The following is a 27,351-nucleotide window of genomic DNA, read 5'->3' on the forward strand; positions in this document are numbered from 1 at the left end:
CTTTGGCCATAATGTGAGGTGCACATGCAAGGATGAGGAGGACACTGGAAAGGGTACTCACCCTGACAACCCGAGTGAGGTCGTTGAACTTCTTCCGGCATTGCACAGGAGTCCTGGCAACCACGCTGTTGGAAGACACCCTGTTGGACACCTCCCTCCAGGCTTTCCGGTAGGCGCTGGGCAGCGGCCTCTTGCCACCTTCTGGGAACAAAACATGGCGCCTGTGCTCCACTCCGCCAACCAGCAGCCTCAGGTCGCCGTCGCTGAGGCGCTGCGCTCTCTCCCTGGCCTTCTCCATAGTCCTGGGCGTTGTACAGGTGAAGCTGAAGTGGTCAGGCCTAGGTTGAGGGCTGCAGCGTGCAGGGCGTGGCAGGCAAACAAATCCACCCTCCCCCTTTAAGAGATGACCGGCGCCAGAGTGTCTGCCGTCAATCAAGAACTCGCCGCACCTGCGCTGCGCCCGGCCTCGGGGGTATCGCTCAGCACCGCCGGCTTAGCGCCTAAAGATAGTCGTGCATCGCCTGTTTTAGCGCAGCAGCAACCTCTTGGGGCGATGCGACTGAATATCGGCGAAGGGGGCGCGACTTTGCGCCGGGTGCAAACTTTAGCGGCCGCCCGACTTTACCGCCCCAAAAGTGGCTATACTGAATTTCTAGGCCATAGACTGACAAGCGTGCAAAATAGTAATAACAAGTTCAAAGTTAGAGTCCTATATAACATACACCATGAAAAAAATTAGAGAACGATCTGCATACATACCCCCAGTAATTCTCTTCAACCTTCTGTAGCTATCTCCAGAAATTCAGGCACTACAATCTTCACTGCTGCAGGCAAAACCCACCTAAGATATGACCCAGAACTATGCGTTTAAGTTTACTAGTGATCCAGCATTATGTGTGAGTGTCCGTTATAAATGTGCCGCTTGTCATGTCAGCTGCTGGCTCCTGCAGGTCAGAAATTGCAACCTTTTATTTCTGTCTATACTTCAGTAAAATAGTCTTAATACTAACTGCAGTAAGATGAATCCCAATTGCAATGATAGTTTTAAGGCACTGCAACAAGGCAGCAGGTTCTCCATTTATATAGCATAATAATTGACAAGTAAAATATTAGTTACCATAACAGCAAATAAAAAGGCTCAAGAAATGTAACTTATGCCCCATTTATGCTGCAGAAATAATTTCTACCAGTGCCTCCAGAAGTAGCAGCTCCAAGCCACAGCTGCTGGAGGTAAAGGCTGTCACTTTTTTCTGGCTACCAGTAGGTTTGAGTTCCTTGGTGTGCCTGAACTAGGGAGAGGGGACGAATCAACCTGGGTCCCCACTCTTGATCAGGAGGCATTGAATCCGACTGGAAAAGTGTGCGCATCATGTGAGGACAGAATCGGTCTAGGCTGTGATAGCTTTTCCTGTTATTTTTTAAAATGTGTCTATGGGATGTGGGCATCGCTGGCAAGGCCAGCATTTATTGCCCATCACTAATTGCCCTTGAGAAGATGGTGGTGAGTTGCCTTCTTGAACCGCTGCAGTCCGTGTGGTGAAGGTACTTCCACAGTGCCATTAGGGAGGGAGTTCCAGGATTTTGACCCAGCGACGATGAAGGATCGGCGATATACTTCCAAGTCAGGATGGTGTGTGACTTGGAGGGGAACTTGGAGGTGGTGGTGTTCCCATGTGCCTGCTGCTCTCGTTCTGGTTAAACAGCCTGCCAATATTCACTGTCCATGTTCACACGTTAAGAACAGTCACATGGGAGAGGCTTCAAAGGGCTTCCCGTGGCCATGGAAACAATGTTCCTGTTAAGCTGCGTGGCCGCGCAGAGCTCTGGCTGTCCCGTGCGGGCCTCTCAGTGGCTTTACAATGGAAAAAATGCGCATGCGCGGAAATTTGAAGGGGGTGCGCAGCCCGTTAAAGGGGCCACACACCCCAAAAAAATTGGAAGAAACATTACGTGGAACCATACTCCAGGAGCTCAAGCCAGTGCCTTCAGGAGAGATGGGGGGATAATGAAAGGAAAGATTCTCCCTCTCCTCCCGAAAGATTTAAAAAAAAAAAATACTTGAATTTTACAAATTGGGAAATAATGCTCCCAGAAATCATTCCATGAAAAATATTAATGAAAGAAAACTTTTACATTCATATAGCATCTTTCACATCTGTCCCAAAGTGCTCCACAGCCAATGAATTTTATTGAATGCAGTGTAGTCACTGTTGTTATGCAGGCAAATCTGGCTACCAATTTACAGGCAGCAAAGTTCCGGAAATAGCAATGAGATAAATGACCAGTTAAACTGTTTTAGTAGTGTTGGTTGAGAGATAAATGTCAGGCAGGACTGTAGGAGAACTTCAATTTAAAGTCTCATCCAAAAGACAGCACCTCCAACAATGCAGCACTCTTTCAGTACCACACTGAAGGGGTCAGCTTAAGTTATGGGCTCGAGTTCCTGGGGTGGGTTTTGAACCTATTACATTCTGACTCCGAGTCAAAAGTGGCACCACTGAGCCAAGCTGGAGATAGATTTGGGCAGCACCCAACAAATAGTCCAAATATGACGACCAGAAATTTAAAAAAATTAATATACTCCCCTGCAGTGCTATTATTGCCGGCAATTGCTTTGGGCCTCATCAATTTCAATATTTCTGATATCAGAAGGTTAACAATCGCTGCGCAGATAAGCAATTAATATTAATCTGCAGGTTAATTAATAACCATTGCAGCAATTTAAAATGAAGTAACATCACCAGGTTTGACATTTAATAACTGGAAATGTTTGCGCATCAAATATTTTGATTACTTTTGCGGTTATTTCTTGCTATAGGGCAACAGCTGTGCTTTCTCAAGACAGAAAAATGCCCCTTCAAGGGCTATTATCTTGACAGGTGCCAACCTACTTTTCAACGTAATTTACAATTCACCTCCCACATGTTCCTTTCAAATGAAAACTGAACAATGTGGAACAGAATCTCAACATCTTTCATTTAAAGCAAACTGCAAATCATTATTTACCTGGGATAACACATTTATTGTGAAGGGGTCAAATATAAGTAAGGATGTGCAGGAGTAGGGTAGGGTAGGGAAGGCAGAGCGATGGGGATGTGATGAGTGGCACAGCAGGATAAGGTTGAGTGTGGCTTTGTACTAACGTTTTGTGATCTACTGAGATCATTGAAACGTTTGCGCCAATGCAGCCAGGTCCTCCTGACGACATCCCTACTTGTGCTCTCCTGTGCAATGTGCAACCAGGCTGTCTTGATCTCCTGGGGAGGTCTCTTCCGCCCATGGGAAGGGAAGAGGACCCTCCCTGCATGCTGTGGCTCCCTCCATAAGCATATGGAGGGAGTCATGGGAGAGCCTGGGTGCAGCCCTGCACCTCTGTGCAGTGCTTGTCAGTGTTTGCAGCACCTCAATGCTGTAGAACACTGACAGCATAACTGTCAAAATAAAGTTGGCCACGGTCCCTTTAAGGAAACCGGCTGGTGATGCGTCATCAAATGACGTCGCCAGACCTGCTTCCTCTAATTGGCCAGCAAATGCGCTGGGTGGGCTTAACAAGCCCCATCAAGGGAAATTCATGTCAGAGGCCAGGTTGGAGACAGCAGCGGAGTCGGGACCCGCCACCGACGTCACCCGCCATGGACCCGCCGAAGTTCGTAAAATCCCGGCCCAACATGTCCCTTTCAAATGAACAGGGTGGGGAAGAATCTCTTTCATTTAAAACAAATTGCAAACCATTATGTACCCGGGATAACATAATTATTGTCAAAGTGTTAAATTAGTAAGAATGTAAGGTGAAAGTGTCTCAGCTTGATAAAAAAAAACAAATTTGGAAAACCTGATAAAGCCTGTAAATTCAATCCTCCCTTCCAAAAGTTAGTCTCCCACATCTATGTTATCCTCTTTGGTTGGAAGGAAAGAGTCAGCACAGGCACCTCTCTCTGGATGTCTGTACCATTCTTTAGTCAACCTGCCACGGGTGCTTTAACATTGTGAGAAGTGATATCTTATTGCTGGGCACACATCCAAAACTCAGCTTCTAGAGAAGCTGCAACTGTCATATCAGTCATGACGGTAATTCAAGTCATGAGTCCATTGCTGTAGATACTGGGCCATTGGAACACTAAATTACTATTGCAGAGGGATTTTTATACAATCTTATCAAATGAAATTGTCTGAACATCTCATTTCTATTACAGTACAGTAGATGAAACGTTAAACCGAGGCCCCGTCTGCCCTCTCAGGTGGATGTAAAAGACCCCCAGGCACTATTTCTTAGAAGAGCAGGGGAGTTCTCCCCGGTGTCCTGGCCAATATTTATCCCTCAACAAACATAACAAAAACAGATTTCCTGGTCATTATCGCATTGCTGTTTGTGGGAGCAAATTGGCCGCCGTGTTTCCTACATTACAACAGTGACTCCAATTCAAAAGTACTTCATTGGCTGTAAAGTGCTTTGAGATGTCCTGAGGTTGTGAAAGGCACTATATAAATACAAATTTCTTTTGTAACAAGAATAAAATAACAGAAACAAATGGGTATATGAGCAACATTCACACATAAGCTCATTTTTGTTAATATTACAGAAATAACAACTTGCATTTATATAGCCTTTATAACATAAAACATCCCATGGCGCTTCAAAGGAGCACAAATCAGGCAAACATAGAAACATAGAAGATAGGAGCAGGAGTAGGCCATTCGGCCCCTCGAGCCTGCTCTGCCATGCAATGCGATCATGGCTGATCATCCAAATTCAGTACCCGGTCCCTGCTTTCTCCCCATACCCCTTGATCCCTTTAGCCTTAAGAAATATATCTAACTCCTTCTTGAATATATTTAATGTATTGGCCTCTACTGCCTTGTGTGGTAGAGAATTCCACAGGTTCACCACTCTCTGGGTGAAGAAATTCCTCCTCATTTCTGTCCTAAATGGCCTACCCCTTATCCTTAGACTGTGACCCCTGGTTCTGGACTCGCCGACCATCGGGAACATCCTTCCTGCATCTAGTCTGTCCAGTCCTGTCAGAATTTTATAAGTTTCAATGAGATCCCCTCTCATTCTTCTAAACTCCAGTGAGTATAAGCCCAATCGACCCAATCTCTCCTCATACGTCATTCCTGCCATCCCAGGTATCAGCCTGGTGAATCTTCGCTGAACTCCTTCCATGGCAAGAACATCCTTCCTCAGATAAGGCGACCAAAACTGCACACAATACTCAAGATGTGGTCTCACCAAGGCCCTGTACAACTGCAGCAAGACATCCTTGTTCCTGTACTCAAACCCTCTCGCTACGAAGGCCAACATACCATTTGCCTTCTTAACCGCCTGCTGCACCTGCATGCTTACCTTCAGCGACTGGTGCACAAGGACACCCAGGTCTCGTTGCACTTCCCCTTCTCCCAATCTATTGCCATTCAGATAATAATCTGCCTTCCTGTTTTTGCCACCAAAGTGGATAACCTCACATTTATCCACGTTATAGTGCATCTGCCATGCTTTTGCCCAATCACCCAAAAACTGGCACCGAACCAAAGAAGGAGACATTAGGACAGGTGACCAAAAGCTTGGCCAAAGAAGTAGGATTTAGGCAGAGTCTTACAGAAGGAAAGAGTGGTGGAGAGGTTTGGGGTGGAAATTCCAGAGCTTAGGTCCTAGAAGGCTGAAGTCACGGCCACCAATGGTGGGACAAAGGAAGTGGGGAATGCGCAAGAGGCCAGGGTTGGAGGAATGTAGATTTTTTGGAGTATTGTGGGGCTGGAGGAGGTTGCAGAGATAGTGAGGGGTGAGGCCATGGAGGGATTTGAACACAAGGATGAGAATTTTAAAATCGAGATGTTGGTGGACCGGGAGCCAATGTAGGTCAGCGAGCACAGGGGCGATGGGTGAACGGGACTTGGTGCGAGTTAGGACACGGGTCAGCGAGCACAGGGGCGATGGGTGAACGGGACTTGGTGCGAGTTAGGACACGGGGCAGCGAGCACAGGGGCGATGGGTGAACGGGACTTGGTGCGAGTTAGGACACGGGGCAGCGAGCACAGGGGCGATGGGTGAACGGGACTTGGTGCGAGTTAGGACACGGGGCAGCGAGCACAGGGGCGATGGGTGAACGGGACTTGGTGCGAGTTAGGACACGGGGCAGCGAGCACAGGGGCGATGGGTGAACGGGACTTGGTGCGAGTTAGGACACAGGCACGTCGGCAAACAACTTATGGCAAAGAACAGTCATGACACTGTATGTTAGAGCACTACTGAGATGAAAACATTAAGAGGCTTCAGTGTGTTAAAAACATTTCCTGTGCCTTACAGGGACCTCTGTCCATTTGGATTGCCCAATATTTCAAGTCCTTGGTCAATGCAAATTTGCTGACGTCAGAACAACTGGAATCCACCTGGCTCTCGTAATGAATTATTAGTTGAAAAATGATACTGCATTTCTAATTACACATTTGAGGTCTGTGGCATGAAAAAGAGCAAGTAGGGAAGATCAAATAACTAAATGCAAGTACATTTATTTTTGGTTGGAGTGACACAGTCAAAGGAAATGAGTTCACTCAGGTTTCATATTGAAGTTAAGTTAGCCATACTTATAAGTGTAGTTAATAACTGATATTATATACAATATTAAAAAAAAACTATTACAATCACAACCCCTCAAGTAGCCGCTCCATAACTTATTTACTTGGCTACCTCACAGTCTATTTGCTTGACCTTATGAAGTGATCCTTTTTCTATGACACCTGTTCCTCACTTTGAATATAATGTTCATATTCTTCCAAGCTCCATAAAGATGATTTTAGTTGCTTAAGTGTATATTGGCTTGTTATAGATTTGTATGTTTACTTGTCATGTAAGCAGATCACACACAATAATATGTATGGGCAGTCTAGTGTCTAGATCACAGCTGTGATGTAGGTCCCGCATTGGACTCATCAGTCACCTGCGAACTCATTTTTAATGTGAAGCAAGTCATCCTCGGTTCCGAGGGACTGCCTAAGAGAGAGAGATGTTTAGCTGCTAACCTGACCTGTTGCCTTAAGGCTATGGTTCAAGTATTGTGGGAAGGTGGTGAAAATGCGCAGATTCTGGTCATTGTAATTGCTTTGTAAAGTGCTCATGTTAACCAGAGGCAGTTGTTAACTCTTTATAAATTTCAGGTTCCAAGCAAATGGCTGTATTGCATCTGCAACGTGTGATATTGTCACCTTAAAGTGTGATTATGTGGAGGATACATCCGAGATGCAACTTTTACCTATATATGTATTGCAACAACCTGGAGTTATATTGCGCTGTTAACGTACAGCAATGTCTCAAAGTGCTTCACAGAGGCATAAGGAAAATAAATTGATGCTGGAGTTATTAGGAGGGCTGACCAAAGGTTTGATCTTAAGGAAGATCTTAAAGGGATGCGGAGAGACAGATGAGTTTCAGGCAGGAATGCCAAAGCATGGGGCCTAGGCAGCTGAAGGCACGGTTAATAGAGCAGTGGGTGCGGGGAGGGGGATGACGATGATGACGACGCGGGATGCATAAGAGGCCAGAGTCTGAGAAATGGAGAGTTTGGGAGGTGGTTGTAGGGCTGGAGGACGTTACAGAGATAGGGAGGGGTGAGGCCATGGAGAGATTTAGACATGAGGATAAAATTTTACATTTGAGGTGCTGGGGGACTGGGAGCACAGGGTGATGGGCAAGTGGGACTTGGCTTGGGATAGGATACAGGCAGCAGAGTTTTTGAACGAGACGAATTTTACAGAGTGGGGAATGGGAGGCCTGCCAGTAGCGTATTGGAATAGTTGAGTCCGGAGGTGACAGATGCATGGATGAGGGTTTCAGTAGCAGACGAACTGTGGCAGGGACTGAGGCGGAAAATGTTACGGAGCTGGAAGTTGGCAATCTTTGTGACGGAGAGGACAGGGGTCAGAAGCTCAGCTCAGGGTCGAATAGGATGCCGAGATTGCAAACAGTCAGGTTCAAACTAACACCGTGACTGGGTAAGGGAATGGCATCGGTGGCGATGGTATGGAGGGTCTAATGGGGACCAAAAACATGAATTATTTATGGGTACTTATGAACCAATTTAAATTGTAAACAATGTACATCTCCAGAGGTAGTTTTCAACAAACAGATCTGTGCAACAAGGTATGGACGCATGTAAACAGAGAGCTAGATTGCAGAGGTTTAACTGATCACTGATTTGATTATAAGCTGATCTGAGGCAATGTCTTTTTTACATCAGAACATGAATTGATCAACATCTAACTAGTCACGTTTGACACACTAAGGTTCAGTGCCCAGCAGGAGAAGTTGCATGCAAGGTACAGAACAGAGCACAAAATAGCCGACGGACTGTTCAGTACTATCAATTCTCACTAAGGCATGGTTACTGTTCAATTGTTATTAATCCTATAGATCGTTGCACTCATGATGTAATGAAATGACAGTGCTCATATTTATTAGTTTAATTGTTTTAATTTAAGAAAAAAGTATGTGTGTGTGAGCTAAGTAGAGTGCTAATTGAAAATTCAGATAATGTTTACAAACCACTTAGGTTTCATTGTCTGTGTTCACGAATGTATCTGAGCTCCTCGTTTATGCTACTGCCTCTTACCAATAGATTAGATATTCTAGAAATCTCTCCTGCATGTCCTATATTTACCATTACAGTATGGCAGCTCACTGTGTCTCCTTCAAACTTAAGTTCTCTCAGAATATGGGCTTTTCCTGGTGCCCATTGACCAATACATCAGAAAACTGAAAAATACCTGCTAACCACAGATTTGCAAGTCTTTAAAAATGCAGTATCATTCTTACTCAGCCTCGTGCAGACCTATGCTGGCAACCTAAATGGGTTAACGCCTCTGTTGAAATAGCAGAGAGAAGAATTTGATACAAAGGTGTTAAGCATCTGGATTATTTCCAGGCTCCAATCTAAAGTGTCACACATTATAAAAGATGTACTAGCAGAGCACTTGGAAAACAGTGACAGGATCGGACAAAGTCAACATGGACTTACAAAAGGTAAATCGTGCTTGACTAATCTACTAGGATTTTTTGAGGATGTAACTGGTAGAATAGATAAGGGAGAACCAGTGGATGTGGTGTATTTGGACTTTCAGAAGGCTTTCGATAAGGTCCCGCATAAGAGATTAGCGTAAAGTTAAGGCACATGGGATTGGGGGCAAGGTACTGACTTGGATAAAGAACTGGTTGACAGACAGGAAGCAAAGAGTTGGAATAAATGGCTCTTTTTCCGAGTGCTGGCAGTGACTAGTGGGGTACTGCAGGGATCAGTCCTGGGACCCCAGCTATTCACAATATATATATATAAATGATCTAGACAAGGGAACTAGATGTAATATCTCCAAGTTTGCAGACGACACAAAGCTGGGTCGGCGTGTGTGCTGTGAGGAGGATGCCGAGAAACTCCAGTATGATTTGGACAGGTTGGGTGATTGGGCAGAAGCATGGCAGATGCTGTATAAGGTGGATAAATGCGAGGTTATCCACTTTGGTGGCAAAAACAGGAAGGCAGATTATTATCTGAACGGCAATAGATTGAGAGAAGGGGAAGTGCAATGAGACCTGGGTGTCCTTGTGCACCAGTCGCTGAAGGTAAGCATGCAGGTGCAGCAGGCGGTTAAGAAGGCAAATGGTATGTTGGCCTTCGTAGCGAGAGGGTTCAAGTACAGGAACAAGGATGTCTTGCTGCAGTTGTACAGGGCCTTGGTGAGACCACACCTTGAGTATTGTGTGCAGTTTTGGTCGCCTTATCTGAGGAAGGATGTTCTTGCCATGGAGGGAGTGCAGCGAAGATTCACCAGACTGATACCTGGGATGGCAGGAATGACGTATGAGGAGAGATTGGGTCGATTGGGCTTATACTCGCTGGAATTTAGAAGAATGAGAGGGGTTCTCATTGAAACTTATAAAATTCTAACAGGACTAGACAGACTAGATGCAGGAAGGATGTTCCCGATGGTTGGGGAGTCCAGAACCAGGGGTCACAGTCTAAGGATAAGGGGTAAGCCATTTAGGACAAAGATGAGGAGGAATTTCTTCACCCAGAGAGTGGTGAGCCTGTGGAATTCTCTACCACAGAAGGCAGTTGAGGCCAATTCATCAAATATATTCAAGAAGGAGTTCGATATATTTCTTAAGGCTAAAGGGATATGGGGAGAAGGCAGGGACAGGGTACTGAATTTGGATGATCAGCCATGATCTCATTAAATGGCGGAGCAGGCTCGAGGGGCTGAATGGCCTACTCCTGCTCCTATCTTCTATGTTTATATACAATGAATTTAATGATCTTATTAAAAGTACATGTAGGGTTGCCTTGGTAAGGTACACGCATTTGCTCCGAGTGCTCTGTGAAATACAATTGCAAAGTGCTTAATACTGTTATATTGCCATGAACTGACACCAAAGTGCATTTGTCACCTTTTAGTTTGCTGAGCAAATTACATTTGTACAATTTGAAAACTGAACTGCAGTTTGCTTGTAGTGTCTGATTAATGGCAACTCTAAGCCAGTAATATGCGGATGGCATGTTGAATGAGTCTCTGCTCTGAACAGTGGTTTTACTAATATTCTTTGGCAAAAAATATTGGTACAGCTACATTTGTAACAAAGTAATAGGACTCTGTTGGACAAATTTATATAGTCTCTTTCTAATTATGTCTTTGAATAGCAAATTCAAAAGTCCTTTTTTTCAGCTAACAGTTCCTCTCATTTCTTAGGCTCAGCACACAGAGTAGATTTATTTCAAAAATTAAAAATGAACAGTAAGTTCATATCAGGAAAACGGGGTAGCGTAGTTTAATTTACAAATAGGTTAGGATTCTCAATAACCAACTGAAAATAAGTCTTTTTATCCCGGCGATCACTGAGGAAGGGTTGACCGACTGGTTTTTGTTTTTAGTTGACAAGCTACTTTGCTAACTGTATTTTCCTTCATTAAAAAATGTAAAACTCAAGACTCAAGTGATGCCTCCCAACTAAATTGGCACCAAAGGGAAAGGACTACTTCCTGCTGGTTCTCAACAAGTTTTACTCTGCTCGGTTTATAGCTGCAGTGGTAAATTTTACAAAAGCATGAGGATGAGTTTTAGAGCTCTAATCTTAGAAAGCTAATGACTTCCGAGCCATTTGAAAAACCTTGTGTTCAAAAAGCAATTTGCTCCTGCCCCTGCCCCTCCCCCCACCCCCACCGAAAGAGATCAAACAGGACCACCGGCTGGGTGGTGAAAAAAAGTTGTCAAAAAGTAGCAGGAAAGCGCTGAGCAAAAGTGGCCCTGATCATGTGGAAACAATGGAGTGTCCGATTACAAAGATCCTGCATGTCCCTTGAAAGAAGCTGCCAGGGATAAGGGGCAGCTCATATATGAAGGGAAGAAAGTCTACTTTTCACCAGACTTTCCTAAAGTATTCAATTTGGAAAAGACCGGTTATAACTGGCTCACCTGTGCATCTATTGGATCCAATCTCACACTTTCAGTTATCCATGAAAGACTATGGCCATCGCGAATAAAGCACACCTGGATGCTGGAGAAGATGAAGAAACATGGAGATTGATATGAGTCCGGGGTTACTTTCTATACGTCAGTGCCGTTGGAGCAGTACTGCAGGCATGATTCTCCCTGCTAACCTAAAGATTTACTGAAGGTGTCTGTTTACCAGCTTAATCTCTTCTCTCTCTCTTAGGCAGTCCCTCGGAACCGAGGATGACTTGCTTCCACATTAAAAATGAGCTCGCAGGTGACTGATGAGTCCAATGCGGGACCTACAGTCTCTGTCACAGGTGGGGCAGACGGTGGTTGAAGGGGCGGGTGGGTGGGGTGCTTGGGTTGACGTGCGCTCTTTGCGCTGCCTGCGCTTGGCTTCCGCCCGCTCCCGGCGAAGAGACTCGAGGTGTTCAGCGCTTTCCCGGATGCTTCTCCTCCACTTTGTGCGGTCTTGGGCCAGGGATTCCCAGGTGTTGGTGGGGATGTTACACTTTTTCAAGGAGGCTTTGAGGGTGTCCTTGAAGCGTTTCCTCTGCCCACCTGGGGCTCTTTTGCCGTGTCGGAGCTCCGAGTAAGCTCACCAGCTTAATGCAGGGGGAATGGCATCCGGGTGGGAATATAAGCCACACAGCTGTCTATACTCGCTCTCAAATATTTACTCGTATAGCAAGGGGCGACGCGAGTCCGGAAAGTTCTGCTTATTTCTGGGCATGCTAACATAGTGTTAAGGGTGTGCCTGAATTAGAGTGTTAGTTATAAACAGGACGATTTGCATTAAGTCCTAGCTGGGGATGCTCTTGATGCCATAGCTAATGCTTTACACAGTCTTTGGCGGCAGGTTGAATCTTCTTGATTTTCCTGCTTCTTTTGTAGTTTCCCCGAGATGCAGGGGACTACTTGTTTGGGACTTTTGGTTCTCCCTTTAGCCAGTGTTCACAGTTTGACTTTATACTGCGTGTGTATATTATATTGGCATTCGTCTGCTGATTTTGGTAACAGTATTAGTAGTCCTGCTGAATAAGTGAATATAGGAAAGATGAAGCAGACTCGTGAAACCCATGAGTGTGTGAGGGGGGCTGGAGGAAAGGGTGCCGACTCTTCACACATTTGCCGTGCATTAGCTTCAGAAGTGACAGATACCCTCTGTGAGCGGATGTTTATCTAAATGACCAGAAGGTCAGTGTGATTCGCTTCCTAGGACTTTAGGCGACTCACGTGATTAATAAAAAGGAAGATCTCCTTTAAATGTTTTCAATAGAGTTGCTTATGGGTGCAAGGTACCTGCTCAATTCAGAGGTGACTGGGTGAAGCAGGTGTTGGATATTTCGTAACTCTAAGGCAGGTGAAATATCTTTGCTATTTTAACCAAACACATTAACCCATTTACATTAGTGTTTGCAAAGCATAATTTCAAAGCACAAAAGGTTAGGGGGTTGCTGTACTATTCCAGGAGAATCTGAATGTTAATATACTAATATAATACAATAAGGGGAAGCTTGATAAACACATGAGGGAGGAAGGAATAGGTTATGCTGTGAGGGTTAGATGAAGGAGGGTGGGAGGAGGCTCATGTGGAGCATTAATACCGGAATGGACCAGTTGGGCCGAATGGCCAGTTCCTGTGCTGAGCATTCTATGTGATATATTTCTGTGTAAACAGTCAGATTTTTTGTTTTTTATTGATTGATGGGATGTGGGCGTCGCTGGCTAGGCCTGCATTTAGTGCCCATCCCTAATTGCCCTTGAGGAGATGGTGGTGAGCCGCCTTCTTGAACTGCTGCAGTCCATATGGTGTAGGTACACCCACAATGCTGTTAGGAAGGGAGTTCCAGGATTTTGGCCCAGCGACAGTGAAGGAACGGCGATACAGGTCCAAGTCAGGATGGTGTGTGGCTTGGAGGGGAACTTGTAGGTGGTGATGTTCCCATGCGTCTGCTGCCCTTGTCCTTCTAAGTGGTAGAGGTCACGGGTTTGGAAGGTGCTGTTGAAGGAGCTTTGGCGAGTTGCTGCAGTGCATCTTGTAGATGGTACACACTGCAGCCACAGTGCGCCGGTGGTGGAGGGAGTGAATGTTGAAGGTGGTGGATGGAGTGCCAATCAAGCGGGCTGCTTTATCCTGAATGGTGTCGAGCTTCTTGAGTGTTGTTGGAGCTGCACTCATCCAGGCAAGTGGAGAGTATTCCATCACACTCCTGACTTGTGCCTTGTAGATGGTGGAAAGGCTTTGGGGAGTCAGGAGGCGAGACACTCGCCGCAGAATTCCCAGCCTCTGGCCTGCTCTTGTAGCCACAGTATTTATATGGCTGGTCCAGTTCAGTTTCTGATCAATGGTAACCCCCAGGATGTTGATAGTGGGGGATTCAGCGATGGTAATGCCATTGAATGTCAAGGGGAGATGGTTAGAGTCTCGCTTGTTGGAGATGGTCATTGCCTGGCACTTGTGTGGTGCGAATGTTACTTGCCACTTGTCAGCCCAAGTCTGAATGTTGTCCAGGTCTTGCTGCATATGGACACGGACTGCGTCAGTATCGGACGAGTCTCGAATGGTGCTGAACAGTGTGCAATCATCAGCGAACATCCCCACTTCTGACCTTATGATGGAGGGAAGGTCATTGATGAAACAGCTGAAGATGGTTGGGCCTAGGACACTGCCCTGAGGAACTCCTGCAGTGATGTCATGTGATTGAGATGAATGACCTCCAACAACCACAGCCAACTTCCTTTGTGCTAGGTATGATTCCAACCAATGGAGAGTTTTCCCCTTGATTCCCAATGACTTCAGTTTTGCTAGGGCTCCTGGATGCCACACTCGATCAAATGCTGCTTTGATGTCAAGGGCAGTCACTCTCACCTCACCTCTTGAGTTCAGCTCTTTTGTCCATGTTTGGACCAAGGCTGTAATGAGGTCAGGAGCTGAGTGGCCCTGGTGGAACCCAAACTGGGCGTCAGTTAGCAGGTTATTGCTGAGTAAGTGCCGCTTGGTAGCACTGTCGACGACACCTTCCATCACTTTGCTGATGATTGAGAGTAGACTGAGGAGACGGTAATTGGCCGGGTCGGATTTGTCCTGCTTTTTGTGGACCAGACATACTTGGGCAATTTTCCACATTGCCGGGTAGATACCAGTGTTGTAGCTGTACTGGAACAGCTTGGCTAGGGGCGCAGCTAGTTCTGGAGCACAAGTCTTCAGTACTATTGCCAGAATGTTGTCAGGGCCCATAGCCTTTGCAGTATCCAGTGTCTTCAGTCGTTTCTTGACATCACGTGGAGTGAATTGAATGGGCTGAAGACTGGCATCTGTGATGCTGGGGACCTCAGGAGGAGGCCGAGATGGATCATCCACTCAGCACTTCTGGCTGAAGATAGTTGCAAATGCTTCAGCCTTGTCTTTTGCACTCATGTGCTGGGCTCCACCATCATTGAGGATGGGGATATTTTTGGAGCCTCCTCCTCCTGTTAACTGTTTAATTGTCCACCACCACTCACGACTGGATGTGGCAGGACTGCAGAGCTTTGATTTGATCCGATGGTTGTGAGATCGCTTAGCTCTGTCTATCGCATGTTGCTTCCGTTGTTTGGCATGCAAGTAGTCCTGTGTTGTAGCCTCACCAGGTTGACACCTCATTTTTCGGTATGCCTGGTGCTGTTCCCGGCATGCTCTCCTGCACTCTTTGTTAAACCAGGGTTGATCTCCCGGCTTGATGGTAATGGTAGAGTGAGGGATATGCCGGGCCATGAGGTTACAGATTGTGGTTGAATACAATTCTGCTGCTGCTGATGGCCCACAGCGCCTCATGGATGCCCAGTTTTGAGTTGCCAGATCTGTTCGAAATCTGTCCCATTTAGCACGGTGGTAGTGCCACACAACATGGTGGAGGGTATCCTCAACATGAAGACGGGACTTCGTCTCCACAAGGACTGTGCGGTGGTCACTTCCACCAATGCTGTCATGGATAGATGCACCTGCAACAGGTAGATTGGTGAGGACGAGATCAAGTAGGTTTTTCCCTCTTGTTGGTTCCCTCACCACCTGTCGCAGACCCAGTCTTTGCTAGACCAATCCAAAACTAATTCCACTGCCCTGTATCCCCTCCATGTCCCTGTATCTCCCTTAACTTCAAACGTCACCCTTAAAAGATACAATAATCTTTGCCTCAACTACTCCCTGCAGGAATACACTCCATGTTCCAAACAACTCTGAGTAAAGAAACTTCTCCTACCCTCGCCTCACTCTCAGCTACAATTTTAAATAGATGAATCCTTATTATATAGAGGACACTGTTGCTACAAGCAGTCCTCTACATATACCATCTACTGACAGCTACATGCATAATACTGATAAAACTGATCTTTGCCCATATTTTTAATTTCACCGAGTAGTTTGGTGGCTGCCAAGTAGCTCAATGACGTGAATTTGATGAGGGCAATTAGATTACCATCTAGGTAGTTTGTGGCCTGGGTGCCACCCCTGTTAAAATCATGAAAACTGAAGATACAGGCCTGGTATTTATTTAGCAGTTCCTGAACATCAAGCAATGAAACTAGTCATTCTTCTTGCTGGTGCACTTAACACACTTCTTATATTGATTTTTGTGGCGAGGTCAGCCACAGTCGTTGCAGTGGAGGTTCAAGCTCGTCCCCTCATAGTGGAAATTCAACCCCCTCTTTGCAGGAGTGATAGTTCTAGGATTCTCTTATGGGCAAGTTGAATTGGTTCTACAAGCTGAACTGAGACTCAGTAGATCAGAACAATTACTTTTGGAATGAATGGTACAATAACAACAATGTGCTTTTAACCTGGTAAAACATCCCAAGGCGCTTCACAGGAGTGTTATCAGACAAAATTTGTCGCCGAGCCACATAAGGAAATATTAGGACAGGTGAAAGCTATGTTTTAAGGGGTGTCTTGAGAGGTGGAGAGGTTTAGGGACAGGATTCCATGGCTTAAGGCCTAGACAGCTGAAGGCACAGCCACCAATGGTGGGGCGATGAGGCCAGAATTGGAGGAACGCAGAGTTCTTGGAGATTTGTAGGGCTGGAGGAGGTTACAGAGATAGGGAAGGGTGAGGCCACGAAGGGATTTGGACACGAGGACGTGAATTTTATCTTGGCGGCACTGGGGGACCAGAAGCCAATCTAAGTCAGCGAGCACAGCGGTGAAGGGTGGTGGGATTTGCTGCTGGCTTAGATACGGGCAGCAGGGTTTTCAATGAGCGCAAGTTTTTGGAGGGTGGGAGGCCGGCCAGGAGTGTATTGCAATGGTCAAATCTGGAGATGACAAGCCTAGATGAGGGTTTCCGCAGCAGATGGGCTGAGGCAGGAGCAGAGAAGGGCGATGTTACAAAGGTAGAGTTAGACAGTCTTTGTGATAAGGTTGGATACTCAGTTGGGGGCCAAATAGGACGCCGAGGCTACGGACTGACAGTGGCCAGTGTTTAAATGGAGAAAGGTTTGGCTAATCGAGGACTGGACAAGCATGTTGACAACACAGAGGCAGTGGAGGGGTCGAGAGAGATGGTGGCGAGGTAAAGCTGGGTCAGCATACATGTCGAACCTGACACCATGATTTTTGGTTGATGTCGCCGAGGGGCAGCATGCAGTTGAAGAATAGGAGGTAGGGTCAATGCTAGGGTAGATGTATATAGTCACTGTAAAATTTTTGAAAAACCTACCCCTTAATACAAATCTCCTTCAGAATTTACGTTATTTTAACAGTCAATTCCTGTGTTTGGGTAGAAACTGTGCTATAACATAAAATTAGGGTAGTGAGTTTGATTCTTTCCTCTAGATTATTTTCCAAAAAATTAGGAAGGAAAGTAAAAAAAAAATTGCAAAAGCAGCATACTGTTGTTGTGATAAATATAGAATGTTTGGTAAACTTTAACTTCCACTGATACACTAAGTGTGCTCTTGCTGGGGATGTGTCTAGTTACAACTTCCATCTGCCTTTGCCTAGTGCTCTCCTCAAGCAATCACACACTCACGGCATCTCCTGATTACATGTGCACATTTTAGATAGCATGCCGCTGGCTCCACTTCTCAGTTTTCTGCATTTCTATAGATCAGGTTCACCTTTCCTTTTCGGTTATGCCTCCCCTCTGCTCCAGGGGTTGTGCGGACGACTCGGATACACATACTACCCTGTCCGTTCATTCTACCACTTATCTCTACTCATCCACAATCTACACTCGCCAAAGCAGCCTAAACTTCCACGACTTTTCCAGAAACCCTGTCTATTTTGATTTTGTAGTTAAAAAAGTAACAGTCCCCGTTAACCTCAAATGCAATTTTCCGCCGTGTATTATTTTCACTTAGCCTATTTTTACATGTAGCCTAACAAGTTTACTGCTTCAAACTAGCTTAGCCACTTGAACAGGTAGTTAGGAAAACTAAGCATCAATCATCATTAAACCTTTTACAAGCTGGTTACAAATTCCATGCATTCCAATCACCTTTGACTCAGTTTCCAAACTTTCTGATAGTAAATAACTTTGACTAATCATCTGCGCAGAAAGCACAACATTTTTTGTCCCAGCATTCAGCTAGCACTTCATGTCTGACAACCTCTCACAGAACAATGATAGGAATATTATTATTTAAGGAGCTTCTCTGAGTTGTTTTCCCTGGTAAATAATCATTTTAACGTCTCTCTAAAGAGTGCAGCAAAAACGCACCTCTTGTATTAGCTATTTAAATTCAAAGCTGGAAATGTTTGGTGTTTGACAGAGACATTTCCTACAATCATTTCTTACTTTCACACAATGAAACTTGTTTGACAACTTACTAAAAGTCTCTGCAGTTCTCTTTGCTATTTACACGAAAGGAAAAAAAAAGCAGAAGATTATTTTAAATGTAAAACATCACAATTTGCACAAAATGATTGTTGTCTTCGCAATGCAACCCCCCACACCCCCATCATTGCAAGCAACGTTCCCGCTAAGCTGCGCAGCGGTCGGTGTTCCTGCGCGGGCCGCTCACCGGCTTTTCAATGCAAGAAACTGCGCATACGCGAAAGTTTGAATGGGCCGCACAAGCCCGTTAAAGTGATTGAACAGCAAAAGAAAATTTACAGGGAACATTGATTGCAAGGCAAGATGCACAAAGAAAATCAAGGCCACAGTTGTCTGTCAACACATACACGTTCAAACAGGCTTTTCAATAATAAATATAACAGAAAAGTTTGCTCTATAAATGGCCATTCCATTTCCCAAAATGACATACTGCAATGAGCATTTGTGAATATTTATAGTATGCTCTGATGATCAGCCATGATCGCATTGAATGGCGGAGCAGGCTCGAGGGGCCGAATGGCCTACTCCTGCTCCTATCTTCTATGTTTCTATGCTCTGCAAAAAGAATTCCCACAATTAAAATGAGCAGTGTGCTTAAAATTTGGCCATGGCCTTTTAAAATTAAAGGTGTACAACTTACTGACTTTTTTTTAAGTGATTAAAAATGACCATTGTAACGGAATGCCAATTGTCTACTATTTAGAAACCAAACTCCAAAATGGCTGTCTTGATAATGTTGGGAAGAGATCATTTATACGTTTTATTTATATTTTTAGTTGTTGGAATTATTACTCAGTCTTATCTTAGCTGAACCAAAACAATTTGATATTATTTCACGTGTACTTTTAAAACCTATTCAATTTCAGGTCTAGAAATTCCTGTAGGCCATTTTTAAACTGAAGATGGAGGCCCGAGGATTCAGACTTGGACCTCAGGCGAGCTGCTGGTACCTGTTGGCCTACTCAGGCAGCTCACCCAACGGACACGTGCAATTTCGAGACACCTGCCTCACTGGCATTCGTCCTCAGGTTAAATTCATTATTTTTTAATACAGCGTATTCCATTAACATGTGTACCTGTCTATTACAAGCGTTAACTTTAGATCTAGTACACAAATGTTGTAGCTGTTTGCCTCCTTTGTAATCAATCTGTACATTCAATAAACCATCTTATGACTGGTCTTAAACAGCTTTCCTGTTAAATGAAATCATTGGCTTTATTTACCCATTTACAGATTGGGGAGTTGCACAAAAATATTGTTTTATGTTGGAATAAGATAACTTTTCAGATACTTTCTTCGACCACAATGCATCACTCACTTTTGAAGTACAACCTTTAAATAACATGCAAATCAAAAACTCTAGCTTTATTCGTTTATTAGCCCATTGGGTTATTGCTCAAGTAAGGGTGCCAATTAAATTCTAGTGAGCTCTTTTTTAAATTTAGAACTAAAAATTTGATGAGCATCAATCAGTTAATTTAATTTGGGTGTGTTGTTTGAGGAAGGAATTTTGGCCATGACACTAGGAGAACTCATCCGCTCTTCTTCAATAGTGCCATGGGATCTTTCATCTCCTCCTGAGTCACCAGAAAAGGCAGATGAGGGTTTGGTTTAATGTTGAATCTCACGTAACACCATTTTTTTCCAACAATATGTACATGGGTAGGATACATTGACTATGGTTTATGTTCGCTACATTTTAAAACTGTTTATATACAAGAATAAATTATTAATTGGCCCATTTTATAGCGCAATGTGCAGGCTATAAATTTCTTGGTAAAGTGTGAATAAGTTTGATGAAAACGATTGTGGGCCATTTGGCTTTAAATGTGCAGCACATAATCTGGTCCTTGTAATAGACCGAAGTTCTGATTTTAAACCCCTGCACCCATCAAGAATAGGGCTGGCAAAGGGTTAAAATATTGGCAGGCACCATGTCCACGTTGCACCTGCGCTTCCTACCAACCCCCACCCCCGCCCCGTGTTTCAGAGATGCATTTTGCGCAACGTGAGAGGCAGGTGGAGCCTCACTGAAATGCAATAGTTAACATCTGATGATGTCATCCAGACCCCGCAATGCCATTTTAGCTCATTTTCAGCGAGGTCGGCGCCAAGGAGCAGCAGGCTCCAGAAGAGTGCCAAGAAGGTGAGTTTATTTTCTTTTCAGGTTTCTTTGTGGGACAGAAGGATTCCCCTCCCTTCCCCCGACTGCAAGAGCCTGCGTCCTTGCTCCGATTCAATTACTTTAGTGGTGAGGACCATTCCTGCCGCTGGCCTCCTCACGTCACTGTCGCTGGGTTCGGGTGGACATTGGGCCTGGTTTATTTAAATGATGTCCTGGAGATGAAATGGGATGTGCCTAACATTGGCGAGTCAGGGCAAGCCCAACGCTCGCCCCCAATGCCCCGAGTTAAAATTGGGGCTTAAAAGTTACATCGGATTTAATTCTTTTTATTGTAAAGCATTAACTAATTTTAGGACTGCGAACCTTGCAAAAAACCTTTAAAATACAGGGCCTCTGGCCACATAGAGCACTTACTCAATTCTCAGCAGCGGCTGGAATCATAGTTGAAATATAACATTTTTAAATATCAGCAAATGTAGCAATAAAAAGTGATGCAGAATAGAAAAGGACTGAAAAGACTTTATTTTGCCAAGTCCGTTTTTTTAAACTTATCTGCATTGATAACAGGTTTGACTTATCCTGTGCCACGGTTGTTCTTAGGCCAGCTAGAGCTGCAACAGTGACCAGGGTAGCTCGCCCTCCGATTTTCCTGTTCTCCAGCTGGAGCAGTGCCTGGCCTCTGGTCTGCATCTCCAACCAAGTGCATAACTCAGAACTCACAGCGTGCCAGGCTCATGTCTTAATATTCAGTGGTGCAGCACATTGGAGAATCAACTTGCTGCACCACTGAGAATACATCTTCATATTTCATAACTACAAATGTCACAGTATTGTTTGCAGCAATTATAAGAGCATACAACAACAGCAACCTGCATTTATAAAGTGCCTTTAATAGGGGAGAAAATGACCCAAGGCACTTCACAGAGAAGTAAAGAGAACGTATGCCCAGGCAAAGAAGGAGAGATTAAGAGGTTCAAGAAACCAAATGACCAAACACTTTAGTCAAAGAGGTGGGTTTTAAGGAGGGTCTTAAAGGAGAGGGAGATGGTGAGGTGGAGTGGTTTAGAGAGAGCATTTCAGAGAGTGGGACTTATGCAGCTGAAATAATTATGCCGATGGTAAGGCAAAGGTAGGGGCTGGAGGAGGTTACAGAGATAGAGAGAAGCAAGGCGATAAACAAATTTAACAAGTGCAATCATTTTGAATTTAAGGAACGGGAGCCAATGTAGGTCAGTGAGGATGGGGGTGGATAGGTAAACAGGAATTGGTGTGGGATAATTTACGAGCAGCAGAGTTTTCAATGAGCTGGAGTTTATGGAAGGTGTCGGATGGGAGGCCATCAACGAGAGCATTGAAGTAATCGAGTCTGTAGGAGACAAAAGCATCTCTGAAGGTTTTATGCGGCAGATGAACTGAGTTGGGGCAGAGACAGGTGATGTTACAGAGGTGGAAGTTGGCAGTTTGTGTGATGGAGAGGATACAGTTACACTTCAACTGCATTTCACACGTGCCTATATTACCCCTACATTTGACTTATTGTATTCAGACAACATTACCCATACATAAAGTCAACATCATGAGTACAAACCTCCAAGATTTCAAACTATTATTTCACTTCTCCACTCCTCACAGCAAAGGCACTGGAGGAGAAATTTGGTGGGCTGCGCTACCAGTTAGCGCCTAAAGAGGGCACTCAGTGGCTTTAGCGCCACTGGCCACGCCTCCCGCGATATTTAGCTGGAGCGCTAATAGCAGCGTTAGCCTGTTGCGCTGCGCCGCCACCGATGACGTCATCGGTGTGCGCAGCGCCCCGCTACCGCCCCGATCACGATATTTGGCAGCGACCGCCTCTGTAGCGCCGCTCGCTAATCGCGCCCGGTTCACGGGACCTACCTGTGGCGGCAGTGGCGCAAATTAAGGTGGAGGTGCGGGGCGGCCGTTTTTTTCGGCGGCCACCTGCCAGCACCTCCGTCCCCGGCCTCCTGTTCTCCCCCCGCGGCATTGCCGGCTGTTTTCTGAGAGCCCGGCACTTCTCCTCGGTGCCGGGCTCTTTTGCCGGCACTTGCAATCTCTGATCGCGCTGGTGCAGGCCCCTCCCCCTTAAGAATGGGGGGAAGGCCTGCAGTACCGCAGCGCGCCGTGCCGCAGCGTGTGGCGCTGTGGCACGTTGCGCTGCGATATTCAGTTTCAGCGCCCTAAGAGGGACGCGGAGCGCCTCGAGCCTCACCCCGTGTCCCTCTTGGGGCGCTCAAGCTGAATTTCCGGCGATCGCTGCTGCTCCAATCGCAGCGCAAAATCTGGCGCCCAGGCGAGCTTGGCGCCCCGTTTGCGGCTCCACCCAATTTCTCCCTGTATCTTATTGAGCTATCGTTCCACAGGCACTCCAGTATCTTACCCAAGTGGATGGCCTTCATTTTTAGCCCACACAATGGATACCACACAACTCTCATCTATCCAAGAGGGTTCCAGGTGACAATCACTGATGCCAATCCCAAGCCTGATGTTTGTGAGCAACCACATGTTCTATTGCCACATCTGGAGTGCTGTGGTTGGGACAGGGGCCATGGGGGTTCCCAGCGGTCCTTGCCAGGACAACTGATAAAATCTAATAGGCAGTGTCAACACGGTGCTCAGCGTGAGGGTGAGGATAAAAGGGTGGGTTCACAGCCAAACCTAAGCTGTTCTCACCCAACATCCACACACATGTACTTTTCAGCAGACAAAAAACTTGCATTTATATAGCACTGTTCAAATTCTAAGGATGGCCCAAATCTCTTCACAGACAATTCATTACTTTTGAAGTGCAATGACATCATTATATAGGCAAAATACGGCAGCCAATTTTCACACAGCAAGGTTCGACAAAACAGCAATGAGATAAATGACCAATTGAATCTCTTCTGGTTGGAAGATAAATGTTAACCATTAAAGGAGGAGATTTTGCCTGCTCTTGTATGAATCGTGCCATGGGATCTTTTACATCCACCTGAACTAGTAGACAGCTTTTGGTGCGTCTCATCTGAAAGACAGCACCAGCAGCAATGCAGCACTTCCCCATTAATATGCTGAAGTGTCAGCCTAGATTATGTGCTCAAATCGTGGAGTGGGGGAAAGTCACTGGATAGGAGTGGGAATCCAATCTGATTTCCTCTGCACCCACCCCCCTCCGCCCCCCTCATCTCCCTAAATTTATCAAATCATAGAGTCATAGAGTCATAGAGTTATACAGCACAGAAAGAGGCCCTTCGGTCCATCGCGTCCGCGCCGGCCATCAAGCCCTGTCTAATCTAATCCCATTTTCCAGCATTTGGTCCGTAGCCTTGTATGCTATGGCATTTCTGAGCTGAAACCTATAACCTGGTTCAATTTGTAACCTTTCTGTCTGGAAGCATGAAGGGAAAAAAGGGGGTCAATGCCCCATCCGTAAAAGGTAACAGAAGGTCTGAATTTACACCGCCGTGCCCGGTGAACACACAATGGGTACCTGCAACCTGAGGATGCTAAACGCAAAGGGGTCTGACAGGAACAGGGGACATGAGTCGGGCTCTCATCTGGCCTCAGGTGGGGTGAGGGGGGAGGAATTCCAATTAAAAGGCTGGAACATGAAGTAGGGGACAGGGCTGGGAAAGTTTTTGTCTCCTTATTTAAGGAAGGGTTACTTGCCTTGGAGGCGGTGCAACGAAGGTTCACTAGATTGATCCCTGAGATGAGAGGATTGTCCTATGAGAGATTGAGCCTATACTCTCTGGAGTTCAGAAGAATGAGAGGTGATCTCATTGAAACATATAAGATTCTGAGGGGGATTAACAGGATAGATGCTGAGAGATTGTTTTCCCTGGCTGGAGTGTCTAGAGCTAGGGGGCATAGTCTCAGGATAAGGGGTCGGCCATTTAAGGCTGAGATGAGGAGGAATTTCTTCACTCAGAGGGCTGTGAATCTTTGGAATTCTCTGCCCCAGAGGGCTGTGGATGCTGAATGGTTGAGTATAATCAAGGCTGCGATCAATAGATTTTTGGACTCCAGAGGATTCAAGGGATATGGGGATCGGGCAGGGAAGTGGAGTTGAGGTTGAAGATCAGCCATGATTTTAGTGAATATGGCCCACTCCTAATTCTTATATGTACTTAAATCAGGGCGAGGTTCCCCCACCCCTTCCCTTCCCCGCAGCCTCCGCATCTCCTCTCCCACCTCCTGCGGCGAGGCGGCGCCCACAATGTCAACTCAGCCCAGGTTAGGGGTCTCGGAAGTGGGTGGGGCCGGCTTCGACCCCTTCCCAGCCCCCGGAGAGTGGGTTTTACCGTCGCTGAGCCCAGCCCAGAGGGGGGATCCGAAGCTCTATCTTGGCAGCTGCGGATCCCCCGCCCCAATGTAACCCGACCGCAACCCGCTCAGCGCCCGCTGGCTCCCGCAGCCGGTCGGTGAGACCCGGGGACCCCGCCACTGCGCCCAGTCATCTGGCAAGATGCAGGTTGCCTGGGGGGCAAAGGACAACCATTAAACCGGCAAGATGACTCACAAAGATCGCATCGCTCTGCAAGATGCAACAGTATCTGCAGTCTGCGCGGATACATTCACTTAATAAGGATGCAACCAAACAACATGCACCATCCCGTTCATTTCCAGATTTAAGACTGCAGTGTTTTTAAAATCCACAATTCACAGCCTTCCTCCTCCCTCCCCACTACATACACACACACACACTTTTAACCTGATACAACAATAAACAATTGCCACTTGAGGCTAGCAAATTCGTAAAAGCTCAGCCATCGTGCAGTGAAAGAGCAAATATTGTTACAGCAATTACAGTAAAGCAACATTTTTAGCAAATAAAACGGCTTTGGCAGAAATCAATACAAAAGACTTCTCTCCTTGCCACGGTTAATAAAACACGATTCAATCGCACTTCACACACACACACACACACGGAATAAAACAGAAACTGTATAAAGTGAATGAACTTTTAAAGCGGTCTGATTGTACAACGATCATTTCCCATTGCCCCCTCCCTTCCTACGAGGTTATACCCAATGCAAATACAATGTTGACTTACTATTTCCTTCTTTGCTCACGCACAGAGTCCCGCATTTAATTCACCAACCGTTCATATTTCCAGATATTTGCAATCGTTCTTAAGTACCCACTTACACATATTTTTAATACCTTTCTACCACAATAAGAACCTTTACTTCCTATCCGCCAAATCATGCAGCGGGTGCATTTTACAAAACAAAATAGGGCAAACCTCTCTTGCCGCTTAAAATATAAAACGCAGCCTGAAGCCATTTAGGCTTTATCACAATACACTGGCAAAAGCCAATTTAAAATGTTATTTACTTTTTATTAATAAGCTGGTTTTTTTTGTTGCTGACGAAACCCACCTTTAAATTGCAACGTGAATCAAGTAACAAAGCGGGAGCAACAGTGAATTGTAATTTCAGAGGGGAGATCCTCTGCATTTAACAGTACAGGGGAGATAGTGGAAATTTCCACCATGTGAACGAAGCGTGCAAACAGTTTCATGTTTCATGAATGACAAGACACGCCCTGTACTCGGGAGCCGCCAATCAAGATGAAGCTGTCCGAGGCGAACTCCACACAAAGGGCTGGGCACACCATCCACGCTTCAAATGCAATCTTAATTGGTGTGACATTCTTAAAGGAGTACTGCCTACCCTGAAGTGTCCTGGCAAACCTTTTCAGCCGTGTTAAGAGGTGTAATTCGTGCCTTTGAAGATATAAAAAGAAACAGATTTAGCCATCAGATTGCCAGCCACAATATGCACCTACATCATAGGTTTGGTATGGACTGCTATCTCCCTCTTCATCTTTACCTTTGAAAATGCTTCCCTTCTCGTCTGTCTCAATCTCATTGCTCTGAACGTAGCCTCCCTCCTTTCCTCCTGACAACCAGAGAGACTTTTACATTTATGCTATCACTCCATTTTGTTTTGGGAGAGCAACTTCTTTGTGCTTTTCTGCCTTTACACTTAGACAGAGGAACTGTTCTAGACTGCTTTTATAAAGATGCCCGTAGATGGCAAAAGTGCAAAAACCGAGCTCCTCTTATACATGACTAAAATCAGTTCCTTTAATCTGATGGTTTTAATATACATCCCCTTTTTAATTGGTCGACAGTGCTGTTGAACCTGGAGATTATGGGGTGCAGCTTAATTTTCTAAAGAGTAGAAGTGCCTAGAGAATGATGATTCTTCTTCTTAGGCAGTCCCTCAGAACCGAGGATGACTTGCTTCCACATTAAAAATGAGTTCTCAGGTGATTGATGAGTCCAATGCGGGACCTACAGTCCCTGTCACAGGTGGGGCAGACGGTGGTTGAAGGGGCAGGTGGGTGGGGTGCTTGGGTTGACGTGCGCTGCCTGCGCTTGGCTTCCACTTGCTCCCGGCAAAGAGACTCGAGTTGTCTGGCGCCTTCCCGGATGCTTCTCCTCTACCTTGTGCAGTCTTGGGCCAGGGATTAGGATAATAAAAGCAGGCCTGATCCTCCGGGCCCCAAGAAAGATCATCTGGACCACTGCCGCCCCCAGGCTCAACACCCCTCCGCCATTGTGACAGCCCGCCGGACCTACCTTGCTGTCGGCCCGGCTTGAATCCGGTGAGCTGCATCAGGATGCCTATTTGGAGACCGTAGCTCGCCGGTTCCACTGGAATGAGGCCAGGGTCTCAAAATGGCTTCAAGGCTCTTATTCCCTGGAACGGGCAGGCTACTGGCACATCCCGCCGGTCGGTCACCCAAAAGTTAAAATCAACCCCGAGGAGTCTAAATCGAGAGTTCGTAGACACAAACATAGAAACATAGAAGATAGGAGCAGGAGTAGGCCATCCAGCCCCTCGAGCCTGCTCCGCCATTCAATGAGATCATGGCTGATCGTCCAAACTCAGTACCCTGTCCCTGCCTTCTCCCCACATCCCTTGATTCCT

The 27,351-nt window shown here is 45.8% G+C and overlaps 1 protein-coding gene across 3 annotated transcripts in view; it reads right to left on the reverse strand.

Moving 5' to 3' along the window:
• LOC147106357 (sodium-coupled neutral amino acid transporter 4-like) overlaps positions 1-25,892 on the reverse strand; it is a 99,810-nt gene extending 73,918 nt beyond the window's left edge. For all 3 annotated transcript variants that reach the window (XM_086009399.1, XM_086009398.1, XM_086009400.1), the window contains exon 1: positions 25,792-25,892. The gene's annotated coding sequence lies outside the window, so the exon portion shown is untranslated. The remainder of the gene's footprint in view (positions 1-25,791) is intronic.
• Between the last annotated feature and the right edge of the window lie 1,459 nt (positions 25,893-27,351).

Source organism: Somniosus microcephalus, chromosome 16 (assembly GCF_052327205.1).
Source record: "Somniosus microcephalus isolate GS21.2 chromosome 16, FLI_Smic_1.0, whole genome shotgun sequence".
NCBI classification, from domain to species: Eukaryota; Metazoa; Chordata; class Chondrichthyes; order Squaliformes; family Somniosidae; genus Somniosus; species Somniosus microcephalus.